The 24,311-nt window shown below is 51.0% G+C and overlaps 1 protein-coding gene across 2 annotated transcripts in view; it reads left to right on the top strand.

Annotated features, from left to right (window-relative positions):
• The first annotated feature begins 8,880 nt into the window (after positions 1-8,880).
• Positions 8,881-24,311, top strand: part of LOC119956567 (transcription factor MafK-like) — a 49,403-nt gene continuing 33,972 nt past the window's right edge. Inside the window, exon 1 of one of the 2 annotated variants that reach the window (XM_038783871.1) lies at positions 8,881-8,954. The gene's annotated coding sequence lies outside the window, so the exon portion shown is untranslated. Of the gene's footprint in view, positions 8,955-9,026; positions 9,109-24,311 lie in introns of those variants that run through there. The other variant, XM_038783870.1, reaches the window with a different exon arrangement.

Genomic DNA, 24,311 nt, shown 5'->3' on the forward strand with positions numbered 1-24,311 from the left:
GTGGCCATCCCAGGTGGCTACAAAAGGTTAGGTTAAAGATGAACTCAGAGAGAGAGAGATGTGAGCTGATTTTGGAGAGAGATGATTTTTGGAGAGAGCAACAAAGGTTCTCTCTCGGTCTCATAAGGAAATCATAATCTTTTTAGGCTCTGTCCCCTTACTGACTGCGATTGGGTTAAAATAATTATAATTCATCTAATTGACCAAAATGTCTGTCTATCAAGTTTTCAGAGATAATATGGCATGGGAAAAATTCTCTATGTTTCCATATCGAACCACCTGTTTGCCTCAATCTTTTCTAAAACTGGGATGTTTGTCCAGTAATGATAACAATGAGTCCATTCTGCAACGTGGATAGTCAGTTTGAATACAGACTTCCTTATCTGATCTTTTCCCATGCTCTCAGCATTCTCTGCTGTCATGGCTGATATATGATTTTTAATAGTATAATGTCACTAAATCATTTCTTCTCGAAAAGTAGGTTTCTATCAGGGAAGTAGAAGGTTCATGGAAAGGAGGTCATGGGGACCCGTGGAAGGTTCATAGAAAGGGGGTCCTGGGGACCCTTCAAACAGATGGGGAGATAGCATTCTATCTTGAAGCAATTACTATATAAATGAGCACGTTTGACGACATATGCAGTCTTTAGCGAAGATACGTTTCCCCCAGACAAACACCTCAGAAAATGGCAGGGGTGGGGGGTGGCATGGTGGTGCAGTGGTTAGCACTGCCGCCTCACAGCACCGAGGGCACGGGTTCGATCCATGTGAACTTTCTCCCCCTGTCTGCATGGGTCTCACCCCCACAGCCCAAAGACGTGCAGGGTCAGGTGGATTGGCCACGCTAAATTTGGGCGGCACGGTGGCACAGTGGTTAGCACTGCTGCTTCACAGCGCCAGGGTCCCAGGTTCGATTCCCGGCTTGGGTCACTGTCTGTGCGGAGTCTGCACGTTCTCCCCGTGTCTGTGTGGGTTTCCTCCGGGCGCTCCGGTTTCCTCCCACAAGTCCCGAAAGATGTGCTGTTAGGTAATTTGGACACTTTGAACTCTCCCTCCGTGTACCCGAGCAGGCGCCGGAATGTGGCGGCACAGAAACGTCATTGCAGTGTTAATGTAAGCCTACTTGTGACAATAAAGATTATTATTATTATTCATTGTTCCTTAATTGGAAGAAAAATTAATTGGGTACTTTAAATTTATTTTAAAAAGAAAATGCAATGCTTAGACATTCTTTGTTGACCATTTTTGTTGATAGTTAAAGGAAAGCAAAATAAATCCAACTGTAGCTAATCCCAGTATGTTACCAACTCATTTGTTTGACTGGGGACTTCAAAGTAAACAGTTAGACCACAAGACCGTAGGAGCCACGGTAGACCATTCAGCCCGAGTCTGTTCCGCCATTCAATGAAATCATGGCTGATCTGATAATCCTAACCCCACTTTCCCATCTTATCCCCCTTGATTCCCTTACTGATTAAAAATCTGTCTATCTCCGTCTTGAACATATTTAACGAGCCAGCCTCTACAGCTCTCTGTGGTAAAGAATTCCACTGATTCAGTACCCTCCGGGAGAAGAAATTCCTCTTCATCTCTGGCTTAAATGAGCGACCCCTTAGATTATGCCTTCTTGTGCGACACTCTCCCCCAAGGGGAAACAACATCTCAGCATCTACTCTGTCAAGATCCCTGGGAATGAATCAATAAGGTGACCTCTCATTCTTCTAAACTCCAATGAGTACAGGCCCAACCTACCCAACCTCCCCTCATAAGAAAATCCCCCCATACACGGGATCAACCTATCGCACCTTCCCTGGAAGTTGGTGTATCATCGTTTAGTTAAGGGGACCAAAACTGTTCACGGTTGCTAATACCTGAGGTAAATCTTTGAGAATTCAATCCCCTAGATGTTTTAACTGCAGCATTGCAAATCACAAAATACCACAAATCCTCATATCATGAGGGGGCACAGTCTTGAGTTACTGTTGATTGCACAGGGGGAAATTCTGCAAGCTGCACATGTTCAGATGTGGCTAGATCCTGTGCCACGATCGTGAGGTAACAACTGAAGGTCAACATTTGGGCTTTTGAGACAGTCTGGGACCTTGATGCAACGATCTTAAGGAAGGCTTTAAAAGACGATCGAATGAATAATTTCAGCCATGTTATTATGAAATATTTCATTTGCAACTATTGTTTGAAACGATGAATTGCGTCAAAAAGAAAATGGCAAACGGGTCGGGCGGGGCGAGCTGGCCTGGGGCGAGCAGTCGATAAGCTATGGCTAGCCGGCGGGGGAGGGGGGCGGGTTTGCCCTCTGAGCCGGCTGATTACCTGGAACGTGAGGGGGCTGAATGGGCCGGTTAAGAGAACTAGGGTATTTTCTCATCTGAAGGGGTTGAAGGCGGACGTGGCTATGCTCCAGGAGACCCACTTGAAGGTGGCGGACCAGGTTCGTCTGAGGAAGGAGTGGGTAGGGCAGGTTTTTCACTCAGGATTGGACGCGAAGAACCGGTGAGTGGCGATTCTGGTGGGGAAGAGGGTGGCGTTCGAGGCGGCTGAGGTGGTGTCGGACAAGGAGGGCAGATATATTATGGTGAAGGGTAGGCTACAGGGAGAGAAGGTGGTGCTGGTTAATGTATATGCCCCGAATTGGGATGATGCTGGCTTCATGAGGCGCTTGTTGGGCCGCATTCCGGACCTGGAACAGGGGGCCTGATCATGGGGGGAGACTTTAACACAGTGCTGGATCCCCCACTGGACCGGTCCAGCTCAAGGACGGGTAGGAGACCGGCGGCGGCCAAAGTACTGAGGGGATTCATGGACCAGATGGGAGGGGTGGATCCCTGGAGGTTTGGGAGTCCGAGAGCGCGGGAGTATTCCTTTTTCTCTCATGTCCATAGGGTTTATTCCCGAATAGATTTTTTCGTCCTGAGCAGGGGATTGATCCCGAAGGTGCAGGATGCAGAGTATTCGGCCATAGCGATTTCAGACCATGCTCCGCACTGGGTTGATCTGGAGATGGGGGAGGCGCGGCACCAGCGCCCGCTCTGGCGTCTGGATGTGGGGATGCTGGCTGATGAGGAGGTGTGTAGGAGGGTCCGGAGAAGTATTGAGGGGTATCTTGATACCGATGACACGGGGGAGGTCCGGGTGGGGATGGTCTGGGAGGCTCTGAAAGCAGTGATCCGGGGGGAGCTGATCTCCACCCGGGCCCATAGGGAAAGGAGGGAGAGGAAGGAGAGGGAGAGACTGGTGGGGGACCTCCTGGATGTGGACAGGAGATACGCGGAGGCACCGGAGGAGGGGTTGCTGGGGGAACGGCGTAGCTTGCAGGCCAAATTTGACTTGTTGACCACCAGAAAGGCGGAGACACAGTGGAGGAGGGCGCAGGGCGTGGTATATGAGTATGGGGAGAAGGCGAGCAGGATGTTGGCGCATCAGCTCCGTAGGCGAGATGCGGCTAGGGAAATTGGTGGAGTGACGGATGGGGGTGGGAATGTAGTGCAGAAGGGGACAGAAGTAAATGGGGTCTTTAGGGACTTCTACGAGGAACTGTACCGGTCGGAACCTCCGATGGGGAGGGGGGGGATGAAGAGCTTCATGAACAGGCTATAAGACCATAAGACCATAAGACATAGGAGTGGAAGTAAGGCCATTCGGCCCATCGAGTCCACTCCGCCATTCAATCATGGCTGATGGGCATTTCAACTCCACCTATCAGCATTCTCCCCGTAGCCCTTAATTCCTCGCGACATGAAGAATTTATCTATCTCTGCCTTGAAGCCATTTGTCCCGGCCTCCACTGCACTCCGCGGCAATGAATTCCACAGGCCCACCACTCTCTGGCTGAAGAAATGTCTCCGCATTTCTGTTCTGAATTTACCCCCTCTAATTCTAAGGCTGTGCCCACGGGTCCTCGTCTCCTCGCCTAACGGAAACAGTTTCTTTGCGTCCACCCTTTCTAAGCCATGTATTATCTTGTAAGTTTCTATTAGATCTCCCCTTAACCTTCTAAACTCCAATGAATACAATTGGAGTTTAGAAGGTTAAGGGGAGATCTAATAGAAACTTACAAGATAATACATGGCTTAGAAAGGGTGGACGCAAAGAAACTGTTTCCGTTTCCCAAGGGTTCAAGAGGAGCTGGTAGAGGGGCTGGGGGCGCCGATAGAGTTGGAGGAGCTAGTCAGAGGGATTGGACAAATGCAGTCAGGTAAGGCCCCGGGGCCGGACGGGTTCCCGGTGGAATTTTATAAAAAGTATGCGGATCTGGTGGGCCCCCTGTTGGTGCGAGCCTTCAATGAGCCATGGGAGGGGGGGCTTTGCCCCCGACGATGTCGCGGGCACTGATCTCTCTGATCCTAAAGCGGGATAAGGACCCCTTGCTGTGTGGATCATACAGGCCTATCTCGCTCCTCAATGTTGACGCCAAGTTACTGGTGAAGATCCTGGCCACCAGGATAGAGGATTGTGCGCCGGGGTGATACACGAAGATCAGACAGGATTCGTCAAGGGACGGCAGCTCAACACGAATGTGCGGAGACTGCTAAATGTTATCATGATGCCGGCAGTGGAGGGGGAAGCGGAGATAGTGGTGGCGCTGGATGCAGAGAAAGCGTTTGATAGAGTTGAGTGGGGGTACCTGTGGGAGGTGTTGGAGCGGTTCGGATTTGGGGAGGGATTCATCAAATGGGTGAGGCTGCTCTACGCGACCCCGATGGCGAGTGTAGTTACAAATGGAAGGAGATCGGAGTACTTTAGGCTCTACCGTGGGACCAGGCAGGGGTGCCCCCTGTCCCTCTTGCTCTTTGCAGTGGCGATTGAACCCCTGGCTATGGCGTTGAGGGAGTCAGGGAGATGGAGGGATCTGGTGCGGGGTGGGGAGGAACATCGGGTATCGCTGTATGCGGACGACCTGCTGTTGTATGTGGCGGACCCAGAAGGGGGAATGCCGGGGTGATGGAGTTGTTAGCGGAATTTGGGGGCTTCTCGGGCTATAAGTTAAATTTAGGCAAGAGCGAGGTATTTGTAGTTCACCCGGGAGATCAGGAGGAGGGAATTGGGAGGCTCCCGTTTAAGAGGGCAGTGAAGTTTCAGATATCTGGGGGTGCAGGTGGCCAGGAGTTGGGGACTCTCCATAAGCTTAATTTTACCAGGCTGGTGGAGCAGATGGAGGAGGAATTTAAAAGGTGGGACATGGTGCCACTATTGTTGGCGGGTAGAGTGCAGTCCGTCAAAATGACGGTTCTCCCGAGGTTCTTGTTCCTCTTCCAGTGTTTGCCCATCTTTATCCCTAGGGCCTTTTTTAGAAGTGTGACCAGCAGCATCATGAGCTTTGTTTGGGCGCATGGGACCCCGAGGGTGAAGAGGGTCTTCTTGGAGCGGGGTAGAGATGGGGCGGGGCTGGCGTTACCCAATCTCTCGGGGTACTACTGGGCGGCCAATGTGTTGATGGTGCGCAAGTGGGTGATGGAGGGGGAGGGAGCAGCATGGAAATGGATGGAGAGGGAGTCCTGTGGAGATACAAGCCTGGGGGCCCTGGTAACGGCGCCATGGCCGCTCCCTCCTACGAGGTATACCACGAGTCCAGTAGTGGCGGCTACCCTCAAGATTTGGGGGCAATGGAGGCGACATAGGGGAGAAGTGGGGGGCTCGATGGAGGCTCCGTTAAGGGGGAACCATAGGTTCGTCCTGGGGAACATTGATGGGGGATTTCAGGGTTGGCACAGAACGGGCATCAGATAGCTGAGGGACCTGTTTATTGATGGGAGGTTTGCGAGCCTGGGGGAGTTGGAGGAGAAATTTGGGCTCCCCCGGGAAACATGTTCAGGTATCTGCAGGTAAAGGCATTTGCTAGACGGCAGGTGGAGGGATTCCCTTCGCTTCCCGCGAGGGGGGTGAGTGACAGGGTGCTTTCGGGGGTCTGGGTCGGAGAGGGGAAGATATCTGATATCTACAAAGTTATGCAGGAGGTGGAGGAGGCGTCAGTAGAGGAGCTGAAAACGAAGTGGGAAGGGGAACTGGGGGAACAGATCGAGGACGGGACATGGGTTGATGCCCTGGAGAGGGTTAATTCTTCCTCCTCGTGTGCGTGGCTTAGCCTCATCCAATTCAAGGTGCTGCACCGGGCCCACATGACTGGGACGAGGATGAGTAGGTTCTTTGGGGCGAAGACAGGTGTGTCAGGTGTTCGGGGAGTCCAGCGAACCATGCCCATATGTTCTGGGCATGCCCGGCACTGGAGGAGTTCTGGAAGGGGGTGGTGAGGATGGTGTCAAGGGTGGTGGGATCCAGGGTCAAGCCAGGATGGGGACTCGCGATTTTTGGGGTTGGGGTGAAGCCGGAAGTGCAGGAGGCGAAAGAGGCCGGTGTGCTGGCCTTTGCGTCCCTAGTAGCCCGGCGAAGGATCTTGCTACAATGGAAGGATGCGAGGCCCCCAAGCGTGGAGACCTGGATCAATGACATGGCGGGTTTTATTAAGCTAGAAGGTCAAATTCGCCCTGAGAGGATCGGTACAAGGGTTCTTTAGGCGGTGGCAACCTTTCCTCGACTTTCTGGTTCAACGATAGGGTACTGGGAAAGTAGCAGCAGCAACCTGGGGGGGAGGGGGGAAGGGGGAGGGAAAAGGGGGGGGGGGGCGATGACTATGTTTGTTTATTTAATTTTAATTTATTTTTAAGTTCTCTTGTTGGGGTTGGGGGGTGGGGGGGATATGATACATGCGTTGCTACGGTCTGGGGGGTGTTACAGTTGTTATGGGTTATTTTGTTGCATTTCATTGTTTGTTGTTATATTTTATATTTTCTGTAAAAAAATTCCAATAAAAATTATTTTAAAAAAAAGAAAATGGCCGATGGAAGTATTTTACCTGCCCAGGCCCTAAGCTAATTTTTCCACCCTCAGGGTCGGATGTTCTGGTCCCGCCCACCCCAGGAACACCAAATGCCTATCCGAGGTCAACAGACCTTTCAATTGTGCATCAAATTGTCCATGCCGTCCGTTGAGATGGTTTGTCACTTTAAAACATCTATATGAATAACACAGTGGCACAGTGGTCTGCACTGCTGCCTCACAGAGCCAGGGACCCGGGTTTGATTCCGGCCTTGGGTGACTGTGTGGAGTTTGCACGTTCTCACCATGTCTTCATGGGGTTTCTGTCATATCCCGGGCATTATGTGATGGGATTGATTATTTTTCCCGCGGTTCTCGTGCGGGGTGGGGAATCGCCATTCACCTATGTATAAAAGGTCAGCCTGTAAGGCAAGCAACTGTGGAGAGACCCGGGAGTTTCACAAAACATGACTGTAAATAAACCAAATTTCTTTATTCCTATTCAGTGTGGGCTCCCCGTGCCCTTGTTTTTTTTAAACTTTAGAGTATCCAATTAATTTTTTACAATTAAGGGGCAATTTAGCGTGGCCAATCCACCTAGTCTGCACATCTTTGGGTTGTGGGGCAAAACCCACGCAAACATGGGGAGAATGTGCCAACTCCACACGGACAGTGACCCAGAGCCAGGATCGAACCTGGGACCTCGGCGTCGTGAGGCAGCAGGGCTAACCCACTGCGCCACAGTGCTGCCCGGCCCGTGCCCTTGTTAAAGTTTCCGCCAGGTACTCCTGTTTCCTCCCACAGTCCAAAGATGTGCGGGTGAGGTGGATGGGCCATGATAAATTGCCCCGTATGAAATGAAAATCCCTTATTGTCACAAGTACCAGCCTCCCCGGACAGGTGCCGGAATGTGGCGACTAGGGGCTTTTCACAGTAACTTCATTGAAGCCTACTCGTGACAATAAGTTTCATTTTTCATTTTGAGTAGGCTTCAAATGAAGTTACTGTGAAAAGCCCCTAGTCGCCACATTCCGGCGCCTGTTCGGGGAGGCTGGAACGGGAATTGAACCATGCTGCTGGCCTGCTTTTGTCTGCTTTCAAAGCCAGCGATTTAGCCCTGTGCTAAACCAGCCCCTAAGAGTCCAGGGATAGAACATAGAACATAGAACAGTACAGCACAGAACAGGCCCTTCGGCCCTCGATGTTGTGCCGAGCAATGATCACCCCACTCAAACCCACGTATCCACCCTATACCCGTCACCCAACAACCCCCCCCCCCTTACCCTTACTTTTTAGGACACTATGGGCAATTTAGCATGGCCAATCCACCTAACCCGCACATCTTTGGACTGTGGGAGGAAACCGGAGCACCCGGAGGAAACCCACGCAGACACGGGGAGGACGTGCAGACTCCACACAGACAGTGACCCAACCAGGAATCGAACCTGGGACCCTGGAGCTGTGAAGCATTTATGCTAACCACCATGCTACCGTGCTGCCCCGATGTCTGGGTTAGGTATATCGGCCATGCCAAATTGCCCCTTAATGTCCGGGGATGTACGGGTTAGATTACGGGGATAAGGTGGGATGGATGGTGGGGAATGGACTTGTGGCAGGCGCTCTTTCGGGGAGGGTGTGGACCCGGTGGGCCGAATGGCCGCCTTCTGCACTGCAGGGATTCTAAGATTCCCCACTGTGGGGATTCTATGATTCTGCACTGTGGGGATCCTATGATATATCTGGAGACAGACCTGGGGTGGGGCACTGGAGATGGCAGTAGGCCTGAGTCCAGATTGGGAAGGCCTCTTTGCCCCTCAGTGAGCGGCGCCCCGCACAAACATGGCGTCGCCGAGGCTCGAGGGCAGCGGGAGGGAGAGGGGGGGCCGGCGCCCCGCACCAAGATGGCGACGCCGAGGGTGGGTCGGGACGGAGGGCGTCGGCGCCCCTCACAGACATGGCTGGCGCCGGGAAAATGTGGGGGGGGGGGGGGGGGGGGGGGAGGGGGAGGGGATGACATCACCCCCTGGCGGACCGGATCGGCTGACGTCATGGCCTCGCCATCTATGGTCAGGAGCGGGTGACGTGCGGTGTGTTTTTTATGAATGAAAAGGCAGCTGCGTGTGTGTGAGTATCATCTGACCCAGGAATTCCAGGAACTGACTTGTTTTCATACACGGGCTCTCAGTGCTGGCTGGAGGCGGGCAGGGGGGGGAACCTGCACACCAGGGGTGGGGGGCTTGAAGACGAAACAAACACCAGCGGATCTCGCCTGGAAAAAGTAAGTTTGGGGGGGGGGATTGTTTTTTTTAACACCCTTTGTTTTTTTTATAAAAAAGTAACAAGTTTGTGTTGGGTAGAAATTGTTAGTCACTGTGTTGCTGATGAGTTGTTGGGCTGGGTGCTTTGCTGCTGAATCACTATGAGTAGCACTTCTGCGAGCATGTACTTTTATGGTTGACTTCAGAACCCAGTCCTTCTCAGAGACACTTCACATTTTTGCTTTCCCCTTTTTCTTCCTCCTTCCTTTTTTGAAGCTTTTTCCTTTTTGTCCTGCTGTTTAATCTGACCCTGAAGATCTCCCCCTTTCTCTTTCTCTCTCTTTTTTTTGGTCTCATTTCATTGGACCTTTTTTCCTACCCTCTTTCCCTCCTTCTCCCTCTTCTCCTTGGATTTGTAACTTGACTGAAGTCGCTGGGGGCTTTTTGTTGTTGTTGTTGTTGCTGCTGTCGAAAGTCTTCGGCTCTGGGTGAACCCAACGAGGGTGGAGGAGTGAGGAAGGAAGAGGAGGGAAAAAAAAATAAGGGTACTGGACAAGAGAAGTAAGGAACGGCCCAGGGTGGCAACACCGCATTCCACAGGTAGATACTTGCGTGTAACATGTTGAAAAACAAACAGGAAACATTGGTTTGACTTGAATCAATTGTTCACCCACAGGTGGATACATGTAAATAACATTTTAAAAAGTAAACAGGAATATTGATTATTTGTTTTAAATTAATTGTTAATACACAGGTGGATACATGCAAATAACATTTTAAAAAACAAAAGGAAATATTGATGCTCAGATTAAATCATTTTTTAATCCACAGGTGGATACATGTAAATAATATTTTTTTTAAAAACAGGAATATTGATGATCAGATTAAATCATTTGTTAATCCACAGGTGGATACATGTAAATAATATTTAAAAAACAAAAGGAAATATTGATGCTCAGATTAAATCATTTGTTAATCCACAGGTGGATACATGTAAATAACATTTTAAAAAACAAAAGGAAATATTGATGCTCAGATTAAATCATTTGTTAATCCACAGGTGGATACATGTAAATAATATTTTAAAAAGCAAACAGGAATATTGATGATCAGATTAAATCATTTGTTAATCCACAGGTGGATACATGTAAATAACATTTTAAAAAACAAAAGGAAATATTGATGCTCAGATTAAATCATTTGTTAACCCACAGGAGGAACCATGTAAATAATATTTTAAAAAGCCAACAGGAATATTGATAATTTGTTTCAAATCAATTGTTAATCCACAGGTGGATACATGTAAATAACATTTTAAAAAGCAAACAGAAAACATTGATTTGAATTCAATCAATTGTTAATTAACATGCCAGAACAAAGATAGAAAAATAATCTTGGAAAATGATCAGTTTCGAATAGGAAGTAGAAACAAAAATAAAATTGTGTTGTCAAATTTAAGCACTGTTAAATTGCATGCCAGCAGACAAATACCCTGGAAAATTATCAGTTTAAAATTGGATATTGACAAAAAAAAGGCTGTGTTGTTGAATTGAAGTTCTCTTGAATTACCACAAGCATGTGGGTTGTATAGACTATGTCCACATGCATGCAGTTGCTACAGGATCTTTTCACGTCCAGGCATCTGTTTAATATTTAACCATGCGGTTCAGCAACTATCTGGAATTCATTTCAGAACCTAAGTTATGTGGTGCCTAGTCATTTTGCTCTGGAAGGAGTGAGGTATTTTCCAAATTCCGATGTCACTGTGGGTTAGGACAGTTGGCATTGGTCGGGATGGCTTCTGTGAAGCATCTGGAGCGGTGGGTACCATCAGACAGATTGTGTGGATGTTAAAGGCTTAAGCAGGAGCACATCAGTGACCCGATGCTTCGCCTAGAAAGAAAGATAGTCCGCAGGTGATAATTGCGGTGGTGCAGTTGGTGCCAGCAAGCTGGGCAAGGCAGAAACAGGCTGCCTTCTGTTACGTGCGGCATGTCATGTATGTGTTTATAGGGCAGCACGATGGCGCAGTGGGTTAGCCCTGCTGCCTCGGCGCCAGGTTCAATCCCGGCTTTGAGTCACTGCCCGTGTGAAGTTTGCGCATTCTCCCCGTGCCTGCGTCGGTTTCACCCCCACAACCCAAAAGATGTGCAAGGTAGGTGGATTGGCCACACTAAATTGCCCCTTAATTGGAAAAAATGAACTGGGCACTCTAAATTTTTTTTTTCAAAATGTGTGTGTTTACCTGTGTTAGCCATGGCTCAGTTGGTAGCACGCTTCCCTCAGAATCACAGGGTTCCTGGTTGAAATCAGGGCCTGAGCATTCCAGTGCAGCATGCTGGATGTGCGACACTGTTGGAGGCCCTGACCGCCTCCTTAGCTGATCTATGAAGTATCCCAAGACATTATCTCGAAGAAGAACAGGACAGTTATCCCCAAAATCCATGCGTAACCAACAGTGCAGGAATGCAGATTATCCGATTATTCTCACTGTTTGTGAGGGTTTGCTGAGAGAAGATTAACTGCCGCGTTTCCTACATTGTGACGGCATTTCAAACAGTCCTCCTTTTGGCTGTCAAGTATTTTGGAATGTCGTGCAAATGCGAACAGGCTGGCCTGAAATTGCCTGCGCATGTCAGGGTAGGGGGAATAGATTCAGACTTAACCATTTTCAAAACGTTCGATCACGCTCGAGGATCACTGCTTTGCGTGAGGTGCTGAAGGGTTAAGAGCAGCGCCAAACATTCCACGGAATCCCTTCAGTGCACAAGGAGGCCATTCAGCCCATCAAATCTGCACCGCCCCTCTGAAAGAACCCTACCCAAGCCCACTCCCCTGCACTATCCCCATAACCCCACCTAACTTGAGAGGGGGAAAGTTTAAGGGAGATGTGCGTGGAAAGTTTTTTACGCAGAGGGTGGTGGGTGCCTGGAACGCTTTACCAGCGGAGGTGGTAGAGGCGGGCACGATAGCATCATTTAAGAAGCATCTAGATAGGTATATGAACGGGCGGGAACAGAGGGAAGTAGACCTTGGAAAATAGGAGACAGGTTTAGATATAGGATCTGGATCGGCGCAGGCTGGGAGGGCCGAAGGGCCTGTTCCTGTGCTGTAATTTTCTTTGTTCTTTGTTCTTTGTAACTAGTTCATCTTTGGACACTAAGGGGCAGTTTAGCACGGCCAATCCAACTATATCTTTGGACTGTGGGGGGGAAAACCGGAGCACCCGGAGGAAATGCACGCCGACATGGGGAGAACGTGCAGACTCCACACAGACAGTGACCCAGCGGGGAATCGAACCTGGGACCCTGGTGCTGCGAGGCAACAGCGCTAACCACTGTGCCATCCTGCTGCCGTCCAAAGAATTTGGACTTTTGAGAGGGGGAGGGTGGGGTGGGAGAAAATTGAAGTGGGGGGCGGAGTTGTGGGAAAAGGAAGTAAAATTTTAGGGCAGCACGGTGGCGCAGTGGGTTAGCCCTGCTGCCTCACGGCACCGAGGTCCCGGGTTCGATCCCGGCTTTGGGTCCGTGTGGAGTTTGCACATTCTCCCCGGTGTCTGCGTGGGTTTCACCCCCACAACCCAAAGATGTGCAGGGTAGGTGGATTGGTCACGCTAAATTGCCCCTTAATTGGAAAAAAAAGAATTGGGTGCACAAAATTTATTTTTTTTAAAAAGGAAGTAAAGTTTTCATCAAATCAAAGCCGCCTTCTGTGGGTTGAGATTTTTCCTTCTGCAAGGTGTGGGGCGTGGATATTGGGTTGTCCGGGGTTAATGGCGGACAGTAGGAGCACCTCTGAAGGGTAATCGACTCATCCAAAAAGTTATTCGAATAGGAGTGAAACTGTTATCTGAAAAAGGAAGAATGTGTAGGGTTACGAGGAGGAGGCAGGGGAAGGTGGGACGAGGTAAGTTGCCCATTTGGACATAACAGGCAACATGTCCTTGAATCTAAGCACCCTCACTCTGCTGCGCTGAAGTCCCTGTGCAAAACCACCGCAAAACACTCTATCTAAGGAACGACATACCGGCATTGGAAACAGCCCAGAGATGGCTCACTAGGTTGACCCTGCGTGTGGAAGGATTTTTTTCATGAGGAGGGCTTGAGTAGGCTGGGCCTGTTTGGAGGGCAGGGCACACACGATAGGCCAGAAGGCAATGTTTCCTCTCAAGTCTGAAACCAGGACCATTAAGATGGTTCCAAATAAATTCAGTGAAGGATTCAGGAACAGCTTTGTCACCCAGAGCGCGATTAGAACATAGAACATAGAACAGTACAGCACAGAACAGGCCCTTCGGCCCTCAATGTTGTGCCGAGCCATGATCACCCTACTCAAACCCACGTAGCCACCCTATAACCGTAACCCAACAACCCCCCCTTAACCTTACTTTTATTAGGACACTACGGGCAATTTAGCATGGCCAATCCACCTAACCCGCACATCTTTGGACTGTGGGAGGAAACCGGAGCACCCGGAGGAAACCCACGCACACAGGGAGAGGACGTGCAGACTCCACACAGACAGTGACCCAGCCGGGAATCGAACCTGGGACCCTGGAGCTGTGAAGCATTTATGCTAACCACCATGCTACCCTGCTGCCCTGATTAGGATAAGGCATTCCCTACTACAAGGAGCAGTCGAGGCGAGCAGTGAAGGGGGGACTCAGATAAGCTGATGGGAGAAGTAGGAATGGCGGATGAGTTGATTAAGGGTTAGTTAAGTGGGAGGAACACATGTGGAGTATAAACATTGGCACCATATCCACTTGGCCCATTGGGTTTTCTCCGCCATTCAATAAGATCATGGTTGATCTGATATGATCATCCTCAACTCCCCTTCCCCGCCTTATCCTCTTAACCCTCGATTTCCTTACTGACTGAAAATCTTTCTATCTCATCCTGGAACATGATGACCCAGCCCCTACAGCTCTCTCTCTCTTCCCTCTGAGATTCACTACCCTCTGAGAGAAGAAATTCCTCCTCGTCTCTGACTTAAATGGGTGACTCCCTTACTCTGAGATGATGCCCTCTGGTCCCAGACTCTCCCACAAGGGGAAACGGAAACAACCTCGCAGTCCCCCCCCCCCCCCCCCCCCCCCCCCCCCGAGAAGCCGATATGTCTCGATAAGGTCGCCTCTCATTCTTCTAAACTCCAATGAGTACAGGCCCAACCTACTCAACCCCTCCTCATGAAAAAAATCCTTCCACACGAGGGGTCAACCTAGCGAGCCATCTCTGGGCTGTTTCCAATGCCGGTATGTCGTTCCTTAGATATCGAGTGTTTTGGGGTGGTTTTGCACAGGGACCTCAGTGCAGCAGAGTGAGTGTGCTTTGATTCAAGGACATGTTGCCTGTTATGTCAGAGCACCCACATTCTCCATAGTTACCGGACCTGATCCCTATCGAGTGCGGCAACGTTACTTTCCCAGGTACAGCAGTCTAAATAGAATGGGGGGGGGGGGGGCGGACGGACTTATTTTGGTGAGAATGGGGCAGTGGCGGCTGGGTCCTTTAAAATAGAATGGGTGGCCAGCCTATGCCTTGCTGCATGAGCAGCCCCACGTAATAGTCATAGAGCTTTACAGCAGAAAGAGGTCGTTCGGCCCATCGTGTCTGCGCCGGTCATCAAGCACCAATCTATTCCAATCCCGTTTTCCAGCACGTGTACGCCACGGCGTTTCAAATGGTCAACTAAACTCTTCTTAAATGTGGTGAGGGTTCCCGTCTCTAACCACCCTTTCTGGCAGCGACTTCTCGATTCCCGCCACAATCTGGGTGGAAAAAGTCTTTCTGCAAATCCCCTCCTGCCCCTGTCCTTAAATCTACGCCTCCTGGTTATTGACCCCTCTGCGAAGGGAAAAGGTTCCTTCCTTTCTACCCTGGGGAGGGGTGGTCTCCAACCCTTTTTTTAAAAGTTGGCCGACTCGCGATGGATTTTTCTACCTGGCGGATGGGGTGAGGATATTGCACCCCCCCCACCACCACCAACCACCCAATAAAATTCAGCCCAGAATCACATCCATATAATGAACATGTGTAGATGTCGCATCAACGTGTAGCAAAGGAAAACATGCTGCACATTCCCCGTTGATTTAAATCGCATAAGTGACCTGCATTCATGTCGCACCTTATCATGCGCTACAAAAAAATGCCCCGAGGCACTTGATGGGGCGCACCGTGATACAAAATATGTAACCAAGCATCCGGAGGTTAGGTTAGCACGGGCGATCAAAAGCTGGGCCAAAGAGGTAGGTTTTAAGGAGCGTCTTGAAGGGGGCGAGCAAGGCGGCAGGGGTTTAGGGAATGAATTCCAGAGCTCAGGATCCAGGGCATGGCCCCCAACGGTGGGGCGATTTCAAATGAGGGATCAGAAGACTGTGAGTTTGGAGGGGATGGCGGAGATGGGGAGCACAAGGCCGTTTGGCGGAGGGGGGGGGGCTTGGGAGGAGGGGTGGTCGGGGGGGGGTTTGAAAATCTGGATGAGAATTTTAAATTCGAGACATCGAGCCTGCGAGCGCAGAGTTTGTGGGGGGGGGGGGAGTGGGTTTTGAACATGGGAGCAGAGTTTGGATGACCCCAGGTATAAGGAGTGTAAAACCTGGGAGGTCAGGCAGGACTGCGCTGGAATAGTCATGTCGAGAGGTGAGGGTTTCAGCAGTCGATGAGCTGAGGCAGGACCTGAGTCGGGCGATATTATGCAGGTAGAAAAACGTAGTGTTCAGGATGGCATCGGTATGTGGTTGAAAGCTGGGTTTGGGGTCAAATATGACCCTAACACCACTTGAGCATGCTTGCTCGATGAGTTGCCATAGTCCCAGATGACCATTGGCTGCTTTCCCCCTTTCGAGGGGGAGAGCTGACTGGTGGTGATTTAACCGGAGGATCCCAACACCTCGGGCGAGGAGCAAGGCGGGGCCGTCATGAATAACCTCAGCCGGTACGGGAATTGAACCCACGCCGTTGGTCTCGCTCTGCATCATGAACCAGCCGTCCAGCGCACTGAGCTAAACCGGCCCTGCGTTGCAGTAAAAGACGGCAAGTAAATGCAAGTTCTTTCTTTCCCTCCCTAAATTGCCAGGCACATCGTGCTGAGGTTGCGTCAATTACAGACGATGGGTATGAATTGTCTTTGGGCACGTATCCACAGGGGATAGCTGGGACACTGTGTGTTTAGTGGGAGGAGAGCTAGGAGATGGAGCAAGCCAATAAACTCTCCCAGTGAAGAAAAGCCCCGTGTCTTGCTATCTGCTTCGTCAACTGGCTTGGACCCTTTGGATCTTTCCCCTAATTTGGATGAATCAGATAACCAATTAAACTAAACCAAATAAATGGAGCGCTTGGATCCCATTAACACATGGTCTCGTGGGCGACATGGTGGCGCAGTAGTTAGCACTGATGCCTCACGCCGCTGAGGACCCGGGTTCCATCCTGGCCCTGGGCCACTGGCTGTGTGGCGTTGGCACGTTCTCCCTGTGTCTGCGTGGGTCTCACCCCCTCGACCCAAAGATGTGCAGACCAGATGGATTGGCCGCGCTAAATTTGCCCCTTAATTGGGAAAGAAAATAACTGGGTAGGGTGCTCCTTTGAAGGGTCGGTGCTGACTCGATGGGCCGAAGGGCTTCTTTCTGCACTGTAGAGATTCTATGATTCAAATGTGCGACTGTTCCCGGGTCTCCCATCCTTCTGTAAGATACAGTCACGTATTTCCTAAACATGGTGCAGTGGGTTAGCATCCCAGCCTCTGATCCGGAAGCTCCGGGTTCGAATTTCATCCCAGGACTCCATGGCCAAGGAAGGCGCGTTCATAACGCGGCCAAAACAGGTGTAAAATCCTTCCAGATACACCAATGGTTGGCGGTAAGAGCGGGAGGGACTCCTGGGGCGGGATTTTCCCGTACCCGGCGTGAACCACTCCGGCGTTGGGCCGCCACAAAGGTGCGGAATCCTCCGCACCTTCAGGGGCTAGGCCGGCGCCGGAGTGGTTTGCGCCCCGCCGGCCGGCGTGGAAGGCCTTTGGCGCCGTGCCAGCTGGGGTCGAAGGGACTCCGCCGGCCGGCCCGGGAGTGTCAGCGGCTGCTGACGTCATCCCACCGCATTCGCTGGGGGGGGTTCACCTTCCCACCGGCCATCGCGGAGGACCACACTGCCGGCGTGTAGGAAAAGAGTGTCTCCACGGCACAGGCCCGCCCGCTGATCGGTGGGCCCCGATCGCGGGCCAGGCCACCATGGGGGCATCCCCCTGGGGCCAGATCGCCCTGCGTCCTCCCCACAGGACCCCGGAGCCCACCCGCGGCAGCAGATCCCGCCAGTAAGGGACCTAGTCCAATTTACGGCGGGGGGTGCCGCTGCGAGCGGCCGCCGATCGGCGCGGTGCGATTCCCGCCCCCGGCAAATCTCCGGCGCCGGAGAATTCGGCAGCCGGCGGGGGCGGGATTCACTCTGCCCTCCCCCCGGTGATTCTCCGACCCGGCCGGGAGGGAGGTGGGGGGGGGTCGGAGAATCCCGCCCTTGGTCAGCCACTCTTCATGCAGAGTGGCGTCACTCAAGCTATAAGCCTCTGGCGCCTGACTAGCGACCTGTTCCGGGAATCGCTACGTATGGAAGCAGACGGACGTCTGCCCGAGTGCATCACTAGGCGCAGGGAGAGAATTGGTGTTAGTGTTATGGTCGCTACTTCCTCACTCGTATCATCTTTCCTGCTTGTTTGAACCTGGTTAGTGCCTGAACTGTAAGCTTTTCTAACTGTGCAGAACCAGGGCCTCGACATCGTTTGTACCGAGGGAGCCGTGTGAAAGGCGCCATATCAATGTAATCCCTTCCCTTGCCGGCACCAAAAGATCCCGCCAATTGACCCCTACCAACACAGTGTCCCAAGTTCCCCATTTGAACGGAAGGCCAAAGATATAGTTTGCCACATCTGTCGGAACTTCTGGAACAAACGTAATAAATGCAACTCCAACAAGGGCTTCACCTATAAACTCCCGTGGATATAGCAGGTGGGCCTGTAACAGCAATGTCACCTGGTCTCTCAATAACATTGAGTCAGAGACCTCTTTTTGCCCCATCTCCAGCAATAACCAAATCTCCTGCGACTGTACTGTGCCCGCCCACCAAACTGGTTTGACTGAAATATAGGGCGAGGTTTAACAGGGGAGGGGGGGGAGAAAAAAAACGGAGGCCCGTTTTGGGCACATTTTAGCGGGGTGATTCTCTGCGCCTGCAATGTTGCGAACGGCCTCCCCGGACAGGCGCCGGAATGTGGCGACTAGGGGCTTTTCACAGTAACTTCATTAAAGCCTACTCGTGACAATAAGCGATTTTCATTTCATCAAACGGGACACTTTTTTTGTTTTGTTTTGGGGCCTCAGCCAGGTGTCTGAGACGTGGGTGTTCGATCCAAGGCCTTGCGAGACTCCAGCGTAGACGTATTTAAGTGAAGCTAACTGGATAGGTACATGGATTAGGGTAGAATAATGGAGTGTAGATTAACTTCTTCTTAAGGGCAGCACGGTAGCATTGTGGATAGCACAATGGCTTCACAGCTCCAGGGTCCCAAGTTCGATTTCGACTTGGGTCACTGTCTGTGCGGAGTCTGCACATCCTCCCCGTGTGTGCGTGGGTTTCCTCCGGGTGCTCCGGTTTCCTCCCACAGTCCACAGATGTGCCGGTTGGGTGGATTGGCCATGAAAAATTGCCCTTAGTGTCCAAAATTCTATGATTAACCTGGGACAAAAGTTCGGCACAACATCGTGGGCCGAAGGGCCTGTTCTGTGCTGTATTTCTCTATCTCTATCTCTATGCAAATCTGGATGCCGCCTAGCGAGGGTGAGATCCGGATCGCGTTAGTCTTGCGAGATTGGTTAGATCTCACCAATGAAATGAAATGAAAATGGCTTATTGTCACGAGTCGGCTTCAATGAAGTTACTGTGAAAAGCCCCTAGTCGCCACATCCCGGCGCCTGTCCGGGGAGGCTGGTACGGGAATCGAACCGTGCTTCTGGCCTGCCTTGGTCTGCTTTCAAAGCCAGCGATTTAGCCCAGTGAGCTAAACCAGCCCCAGGTGTCCCGAGCGGCATCAAGCCCCTGGGAGGCCAGTCACGAGATTTAACGGCCTGGTCGCGTCACCAAGTCGGGCGCGACGAGGCCGTTCAGTCGCCCCCCCCCCCCCTCCCGTTGGACGGAAGAACTTGGCGCACCACAACTAACCAATTACTGTTGTAAGTCTAACCAATTTAGCCAGATAGGCAGTGACAGCAGCCAGTCTGCCTCATGTGAGATCGCGTCGGCAGCCGGTTAGAGGATTGACCACTTTACCCCTCTCCGGCCGGGGCCTTCAGTGTGGGGTTGTGGGGGGGCGGGGGGGGGGGGGGGGGGGGGGGGTCACTGACCCATCGAGGGCCAGATTGAGCCAGGGGCAACCCACAGCAAGCCGATGACGGGCCACTTTCGGAAGGATGGCAAAGATTCACCAACGGTGGCACCAGGCATGAGGGAATTCAACCACGTGGATGTTTTACCTGGCGGAAGGGAAGACGGGGGCTAAATCATGAGGGGGTCAGGCGAGAGTAGAAATTTCAACCAACTTCACTGCTCTGTTTATTGTTAGCAGCACTCTGAGTCACAAGTTTTAATACCGAAGCAGCCAAATTTTTTAAATTCCTACGTGGGATGTGGGCGTCGCTGGCTGAGCCAGCGTTTATTGCATCTCTCCCTCCCTAATTGCCCTTGCTAGGACATTTCAGAAGGCAGTTAAGAGTCAACACAGGCCAGATCAGGTAAGGATGGCAGATTTCCTTCCCAAAAGGGCATTAATGAACCGAATGGGCTTTTACAACAGCCAGCAAAGGTTTTAATAATTAATCTTTATTGTCACAAGTAGGCTGACATTAACACGGCGATGAAGTTACCTAACAGCACATCTTGTGGGAGGAAACCGGAGCACCCAGAGGAAACCCACGCAGACACGGGGAGAACGTGCAGACTCCACACAGACAGTGACCCAGCCGGGAATCCAACCTGGGACCCTGGCGCTGTGAAGCAACAGTGCTAACCACTGTGCTACTGTGCCGCCCAGGCCATCTTCCAGCTTTTTTAAATTTGAATTCAAATTTCACCATCTCCCAATGTCCAGGGATGTGCAGGTTACGAGGATAGGGCGAGGGAGTGAGCCTAGGTAGGGTGCTCTTTAGAAGGGTCGGTGCAGACTCGATGGGCCGATTGGCCTGCTTTTACATAGTAGGAATTCTATGAATGCACACCCCCTCCTTTCCCCTCATTCTTCCAGTAATAGACTCCTAGATTCAAACCAGCACTGAATAAGGCCATTCGGCCTATTGAGTCCATGCTGTCTCTCTGTAAAGCAATCCAGTTCCCCCCTGCCCTCACTTAGCTGATCCTGTGGGGAGAGAAGGGAGCTAATTGTTCGAGTCTGCATGACACTTCATGAAAGCTGGAGAGAACTGGAAGGAGGGTGCGGTTTATATGGGGAATGGGTGTGTGAAGAAATGGGGCTGGATGGAGAGTGGAGATTGGCAAAGATGTTGTGGACAAAAAGGAATGTAAATGGGGATGCGGTGGCGTAGCAGTATTGTCCCTGGACTAGCAATCCAGAGACCCAGGGTAATGCTCTGGGGACCTGGGATTCGAATCCCACCACGGCAGGTGGTGAAATTTGAATTCAATAAAAATCTGGAATTGAATTAAAAGTCTAACCATGACCACGAAACCATTGCCGATTGTCGTAAAAACCCATCTGGTTGACTGAAAGGAACCAGGGAAGGAAATCTGCCGCCGTTACCTGGTCTGGCCTACATGTGACTCCAGACCCACACAGGAATACCGTTGATTCTTAACTGCCCCCCCCCCCCCCGCCCCTTCCCACCTGCTTAAATGGCTTAGCAGATCAGTTCAGATAGTTAGATATGTTGGCTTGAGAGATGAACAGACACTTCCAACACCGATGAAGGTTCAACTCAATTTTATTAACTACTTTTAACTAACTAACACACGATGACTGTGGGTCTAAATAATGCTAATTTAAAACTAGAGACCTAAGCCTTGTCCGAACCAGTTGATTCTCTCAGCACGTGTTGTGAGTCTGTGCTGGGCTGGATGAGTTCTTGTTACACTCCGAGGCAGCACCCAGAATGAGCGGGAACCGTGGTGCCCTCTGCCTTTATAGTGTGTGTACTCTAACTGGTGATTGGCTGCGGTGTTTGTACATGTTGATTGGTCCCTGTGTGTGTCTGCACTATGATATACTGGTGTATGTTATGACAGAAATCTGCCGCCCTTACCTGGTCTGGCCTACATGTGACCAGACCCACACAGGAATGCTGTTGAATCTTAACTGCCCCTCACCCCCCTGCTTAAATGGCTTAGCAAATCAGTTCAGGTAGTTAGAGATGGACAACAAATGTAGGCTCAGCCAGTGACATCCCAAGAACAAATTTAAAAAGAAATTGTGGTGATTGAGGCTAAGAAGGTTGCTAATCATGGCACATTAAGAGGTCATCCTACTTCCAATAATGTCTATCCTTGCCAAAGAGTCACTCAGATTCGAAGCACCAGCTCCCTTCTCTCTCCACATGCTGTCAGACCTGCTAAGATTGTCCAGTATTTTCAGTTTTAGTTTCAGATTCCGGCATCCGCAGTCATTTACCATAAACCCCACCCCCCTCGCCCCTGTACCATCAGCCAATGGGAAGAGTCTTTACTGGTCTTGCCTTAATCTAAGTCTGTCGTAATCTTGTACGCCCGGATCAAATCTCTCCTTACTCTATGGAGAACTACCTCAGCTTCTCATTGTATTATTAATTATTAATGATAAATTGCCCTTAGTGTCCAATAAAAAAGGTTAGGTGGGGTTACTGGGTTACGGGCATAGGGTGGAGGCGTGGGCTTAAGTGGGGTGCTTTTTCCAAGGGCTGGTGCAAACTTGAAGGGCCAAATGGCCTCCTTCTGCACTGTAAATTCTATGATTAGAGTCACAGAGTCATGGATAGTCATAGATGTTTACAGCATGGAAACAGGCCCTTCGGCCCAGCTGGTCCATGCCGCCCAGTTTCTATCACTACCCAGTCCCACTTGCCCGCATTAGGCCCATATCCCTCTATACCCACCCTGCCCATGCAACTGTCTACAGAGTCATAGATTCTCCAGCCTAACCTTGTGACAAAATTGAATAGGCCTCCTCCCAAGAACCTTTCTGGTACCATCTGTGATGGTACTTCGGTGACTGTTCTCAGTGGCCGTTGGTGGATGATAATAATAATAATCGCTTATTGTCACGCGTAGGCTTCAATGAAGTTACTGTGAAAAGCTCCTAGTCGCCACATTCCGGCGCCTGTTCGGGGAGGCCGGTACGGGAATTGGACCCGCGCCGCTGGCCTTGTTCTGCATTGCATTGTTCTGCGTTGCAAGCCAGCTATTTAGCCCACTGTGCGCAACCAACCCCTCCAGATTGCGAGCGGGTCACATGTCTACACTCTCAGCATCAGATCAGATGAGCGAAGAATAGGGAGCGGAAGATTAAAAAGCAGAAAGATGCCCAATTTATTTTTCTTAAAAGAGCTCCAGTCAGACGAAACAATAAGTTACTGGCACAAGGACGCCCTGGAGCCCCACTGCACTGTGCCAGGGAGCAAACAGGATTGAAAGCACAGTGCTGAACATGCAAAATAGACTTTGCTGTGTCACAGCGGGGAGGCACTCTGTGTGGGCATGTTGCTGCAGAGAAGGGTACTCGAGAGAGAGAAAAACAACATTGCGTCAGCTACAGACCAACTCTCTCATCCCGTGGTTAAATAAGGTTCATTGTTTCAGCGTCGTTCACAACCAACCAATGAAGAACTCCTGATCTATTGTTACCGTAGCGACGTAGGAAAATGCGGCAGCCATTTTGCGCACAGCAAGATCCCACACGCTGCCGTAATATGACTTTGGGAAGTTTCGCAATGTCTCTTCCAACCTGTCTCCAATTAGCGTAACCCACCGACAAAGGATTGTCTCCCTCTGCTAGGGTCAGGGAATAATTTGCAAACGTAACAGTAGACTGCCTTCAAGGTTTTCCGGGGGGGGGGGGGGGAATCAACCAATTTCTCCTTTCCGTCGTCCCATTTCTCTTCACCATCCGAAAATGGGACTCGTGAAGGCTTCTAACCTGCTTCCGGCCTCCAACTCTTAATAATAATAATAATAATCATCTTTATTAGTGTCACAAGTAGGCTTACATTAACGCTGCAATGAAGTTACTGTGAAAAGCCCCTAGTCGCCACATTCCGGCGCCTGTTCGGGTACACAGAGGGAGAATTCAGAATGTCTAAATTACCCAACAAGCACGTCTTTTGGGACTTGTGGGAGGAAACCGGAGCACCCGGAGGAAACTCACGCAGACACTGGGAGAACGTGCAGACTCTGCACAGGCAGTGACCCATGCCGGGAATCGAACCTGGGACCCTGGCGCTGTGAAGCAACAGTGCTACCCGCTGTGAAGCAACGGTGCTAACCACTGTGCTACAGTGCCACCCTTTCTCAGGTTTTCCATGTTGACGATGGTCTCTGGCCTATTTATCAGGAAATATTCAAACCCCCCGGTGGAACAGGTTGTGGCCGTGAGGCCAGTTTCTTCAGGGGGCAAGTTTCTTCCCTCACTCTGGTAAAGAACAATGAGCTTGAGTGGCGTTGACGATGTGTTGCCTCCGGGAGTCACCTTAACATTTTATGAATGGTCTTGTTGTTCCGAATGAATGCGCAGTTTGGGGCACTGCTCGATACTTTAAACCTTTTTAAAGCAAAGTGCCAAACTGGGGCGGCACGGTGGCCCAATGGTTGGCAATGTTGCCTCATGGCGCCCGGGTCCCAGGTTCGATCCCGGGTCCCCGTCCGTGTGAAACTGCAGTGCTAACCACTGCGCCGCCACGCATACCCTCTCGTGAACCATCTCTGAGCTCCTTCTGACAAACTCTGGTCTTCAGCACTTTGTATTTTATATCGAAGTTCAAAGATCGTATATCGTCGGTCGAGGCCATTGAATGGTGGTGTTGAAGGCAGAACGGTGGCGCAGTGGGTTAGCGCTGCTGCCTCACGGCGCCGAGATCCCAGGTTCGATCCCGGCTCTGGGTCACTGTCCGTGTGGAGTTTCCACATTCTCCCCGTGTTTGCGTGGGTTTCGCCCCCACAACCCAAAGATGTGCAGGCTAGGTGGATTGGCCACGCTAAATTGT

This window comes from Scyliorhinus canicula, chromosome 23 (assembly GCF_902713615.1).
Source record: "Scyliorhinus canicula chromosome 23, sScyCan1.1, whole genome shotgun sequence".
NCBI lineage: Eukaryota > Metazoa > Chordata > Chondrichthyes > Carcharhiniformes > Scyliorhinidae > Scyliorhinus > Scyliorhinus canicula.